This window comes from Tympanuchus pallidicinctus, unplaced genomic scaffold, assembly GCF_026119805.1.
Source record: "Tympanuchus pallidicinctus isolate F22 unplaced genomic scaffold, pur_lepc_1.0 scaffold27, whole genome shotgun sequence".
NCBI lineage: Eukaryota > Metazoa > Chordata > Aves > Galliformes > Phasianidae > Tympanuchus > Tympanuchus pallidicinctus.
In genome coordinates this window covers 7,283,708-7,288,448 of record NW_026294744.1, presented here as the reverse complement: position 1 = coordinate 7,288,448, position 4,741 = coordinate 7,283,708, and positions in this window count along the sequence as shown.

Here is a 4,741-nt window from a genome sequence, read left to right as displayed (position 1 = left end):
TCATCGCCTTCACCGTGCAGAAGTACGGCAGGGAGGCTCAGCGCTTGCTGGGCCTCAACGTCACCCCTGCTGCTGGGGCACAGGAGGTCACCGTGGAGCAGGCAGTGCCCCATGAGGAGCCAGGGCAGCCTGTGGCAGGGCCCTCTGGCCACAGCCTTCCTCAGGAGTCCCGGCGAGCCCCGAAGAGGAAGGCCAGCGACTGCCAGGCCTCAACATCACCAAAGAAGAGGCCACCCAGCCGGCAGCAATAGAACAGCGGCCGAGCTGATGAGACTGGGGCCGGGCAGCAGCTGGGACACACGCCGGCCCCAGTGGACCCTTGTCATCAGTGTCCAATTCCACCATGCAAATAAACTAGAAAAAAAACCTGCAAAAATACGTGTTGGTGTTGCCAACGGCACAGCCGTTGTTGCTTCCTCATCCTCGATGCTTTCTCCCTTTTTTCCTGGTGCCATGACACTGCTGGCTTTGTTGTATCCCAGATATGGACCCCACGGGCTTCAGAGTGGGAAAGGGCAAATTTCTGCACCTGGGGGGAACATCCCTGTATCGTATGACAGCTGGGGTTAGCCAGCTGGAGCGGACCTAGGAGTCCTGCTGGACACCTGGCTGAAGCAGCGAGCAGCCCAGGCTGCCTTGGTGGATGGTGTCATGAGGCCAGGTGCAGCCAGTAGATGAAGGGTGGTTATCCTGCCCCTCTGCTCAGCTCTGAGGAGGCCACAGCTGGAGTGCTTGACCCGGAGCTGGGCTCCCCAGCGCCAGGGAGACCGGGTGTTGCTCATTTTGCATGTCCATAGCCCTGGCAGTGCAAGCTGTCCCTGTTCCACCTGCCCGAGGCTTGCTGAGCCTGGTGGGATGTGGTGTGTTTGGGGGGCTGGAGGACTCAGTATGAGGAGCAGGGCTTGTCCCCAGCCTTGGAGAAGAGCCCGTCCTCCACCCATGCGCAATGTGCCCTCCAGCTTCTGCATTACGGGCTGCACACAGCCTCTACATTATTGTGGGAGGTGTTTTCAAATCAAAATGGGACATTTGCCCCGTGACATGTGTCGTACGGCCTTTTGTGGCTGCCATGGTGTTTCAGGACTGTGCTGTGGTTGGGGCATTCTCAGACCCTGGACAGGGTGAGCACTTGCGGGTCAGTTTGTAGAAGTCATGCAGGGCTGGAGATGTTTCCTCAGTCCCTCCAGCTGCCAGAATCCCTCAGTTCCATGGCACTGTGACTCTCGTCATGCACCTTATCACCCTGCACCTGGCCTGTTGCAGATTTGCATAGGTTGTGCTCTATCCCTGCTGAGTGCTAGCAACCATCTCCAAGGGCTGAGTCACCAGGAATCAGTGCAGAGTCTCCCTTCTCCTCCATTTTCGGAGGAAGAACCCCAGCACCAGCTGCTATGCAGTAATGGAACTGTGGTTGTGTTGGACATAGCGATGGTAGGGCCATGCTTAAGGCCATCTCCTGCTTGCCAGCTCAGTGTGGGTTTTTCACAGTCTCCACTGGTGCAAAGGCCACATCTGGCCCAGCATGCCTCTGCTTTGCAGCACGTCCATGGCTCCAGGTGACAGGTTTTGAATTTCTGCATCCCTTCTGCCCCCTTAAGATATTGAAGATCATAGATTCATGGGATCTTAGGAGGCCTGGGTTGAAAAGTCCCTCAGAGATCATCTAATTTCCACCTCCCTGCTATGTGCAGGGTCACCAACCACAAAACTCTGCTGCCCAGAGCTATATCCAGCCTGACCTTGAATGACTCCAGGGATGGAGCACTCACAAACTCTCTGGGCAACCTGTTCCAGTGTGTCATCACCCTCGGAGTGAAAAACATCCTCCCAATATCTAACCTAAACCTCCCCTGTCTTTTAGTTGTAAACCATTCCCCCTTGTCTTATCGCTATCCACCCTCATAATCAGTCGTACCCCCTCCTGTTCATACACTCCCTTCATTTATTGAAAGGCCACAATGAGGTCTCCCCAGAGCCTTCTCTTCTCCAAGCTAACCAAGCCCAGTTCCCTCAACCTTTCCTTATAGGAGAGGTGCTCCAGCCCCCTGATCATCTTAGTGGCCCTCCTCTGGGCCCGCTCCAAGAGCTCCACATCCTTCCTGTACCGGGGGCCCCAGACCTGGGACGCAGTACTGCAGATGAGACCTCACAAGAGCTGAGTGGAGGGGGACAATCACCTTCCTCTTCTTGCTGGCCATCCCTTTCTTAATGCAGCCCAGAACACAGTTGGCCTTCCAGGCTGCAAGCGCACACTGCTGGCACATGTACACCTTCTCGTTCACCAGGACACCAAAGTCCTTCTGTGCTGGGCTGCTCTGAAGGAAGGGGTTCTTCTCCCTGTCTGTATAAATTCCTGCGATTGCCCCAGCCCAACTGCAGCACCTTGCATTCAATCTTATTGTATCTCCTTAGGTTCACACGGGCCCACTTCTCCAGCTTGTCCAGGTCCCTCTGGAGAGCTTCCATTCCCCCTGTCGTATTGACTGCACCACTCAGCTTGGTGTCATCAGCAAACTTGCTGAGGCTGCACTCGATTCCACCATCTGTGTCACTGATAAAGATGCTGGAGAACACTGGACCCGAGACTAACTCCTGAGGGACACCACTTGTGACCGGCCTCCACCCAGACACAGAACCGTTGATCACAGCCCTTTGGCTGTGACAAGTCAACCAGTTCTTCATCCACCAAACAGTCCATCCTTCAAATCCGTACGTCTCCAATTTAGAGGGAGATGTGGTGAAGGACCATGTCAAAGGTTTTGCAGAAGTCCAGGTAGGTGACATCCATTGCCCTTCCGCCGTCCACCACTGCCACTGTTCCATCATAGAAGGCCACCAGATTGATTGGGCAAGATCTACTCTTGGTGAAGCCATGCTGGCTATGTTGAATCACTTCTTCATCACGTATGTGCCTTAATGTGGTAACCAGGAAGATGTGTTCCATGATCTTCCCAGGCACAGAGGTGAGGCTCACCAGCCTGTAGTTCCCCAGGCCATCCTTTCTCTCTTTCTTAAAAATGGGAGTAATGATGTTTCCCTTTTCCCAGACAGTGGGGATTTCACCTGTCAGTCGTGACTTTTCAAATATGATGGAGAGCGACTCAGCAACCACATCAGCCATCTCCCTCAGAACCCTGAGGTGCATATCATCCGGCCCCATGGATTTATATACATTCAGTTTCATGAGGAGATCTCAGATTTGTTCCACTGTTACTGTAGGATACAGTAGGATACAAAATATGCTCCTCTCACCCGCACCTAGAGGTTCAGGGTCCTGGCAGACGCGGAGAGCCTGGCCACCAGTGAAGACCGAGGCGAAGCACTTACTGAGCACCTCAGCTTTTTCCATGTCTGAGGAAGCCAGTTCTCCGTCCTCATTTATCAGAGTGGAAACACACTCCTTCATCTGTCTCCTCCTGCCTATGTACCTGTAGAACCCATTCTTGTTATTTTTCACATCCCTTGCCAAGTTCAGCTCCATCTGTGCCTTAACTTTCCTCATCTCTACACATGTGGACAATGTCCCTGTATTCTTCCCAGGCTACACAACCCTGCTTCCGCTTCCTGTATACTTCCCTCTTTTCCATCAGCTTGAGCTGCAGGTCCTTGCTCAGCTATGCCGGTCACCAGCCTCAGCTCAATTTCTTCTGATGGGGGATGGAGAGCTCTTGCACTCACAGAAGGGTGTCTTTACAGAGCTGACAGCTCTGTTCTGTTCCTAAGCCTTTAAGGACAGTTTCCCAGGAAATCAGCAGTTCCTTGAGCAGGTGGAAGTTTGCTCTCCTGAAGTTCAGGATCCTGACTATGGTTTTTGCCATGTCTGCAATCCTCCAGGTCACAAACTCCACCAGGCCATAATCACTGAAGAACGAGCTGCCTCCAATCTGAACCTCTCTAATGCTCTCCTCTGCACTGGTGAGCACCAGGTCCAGAAAGGCTTCACCTCAGGTTGGTCTTTCAGTACCTGGACCGGGAAGTTAACCTCAACAGACTCCAGGAATCTCCTGGAAAAATAATGTCAAAAATAGCAGTTGATAATCACAGAATCATAGGGGTCGGAGGGGACCTCGAGAGATCAAGTCCAATCGCCCTGCCAAAGCAGGTTTCCTACATCAGGCTGTAGAAGTAGGTGGCCAGGCGGGTCTCGAATATCTCCAGAGAAGGAGACTCCACAACCTCCCTGTTGTTGGGCACCTGTTTCAGTGCTCTGTCACCCTCACCGTAAAGAAGTTCTTAAGGACAAACCTTGATAAGGCCAAGCCAACCGGGTGCCAACTATTGCAAGCCCTTGTATGAATGGATGGCCAAGGCTTGCAGCTGGAGACAGCTCGATGGCTTGATTGCTCTGCAAGGGGGAGAAAATCCACTGGACAGTGCTCTGGGTTTTGACATCCCTTGGGAAGAACCTGCAGGTCCCAGAGGGCTGGCCAGCAGAGCTGGAGCATAGGGAGAGTCTGCAGCACTTCCTCCTGCAGCCTAAGAACAATGGAGTCATAGAATCAGGAAGGTTGGAAAAGACCTCTGAGATCATCAAGACCCCTTGTCAGAGAGAAACATGAACTTTTATTGAATACAAGTTCTCCTTCTTGCAGTACATGCCTGGGGCTGCGTGCCATGGCCAGAGAGACCTGATGGGGCCCGTGGGAAGATGTGGCCAAGGCCCCGGTGATTGGTGTGAACCACTGACGCCAAGCACACGAGGTGTGCGTGGGGAATGGAGCGGGCAGTGGCACTGGGAAAA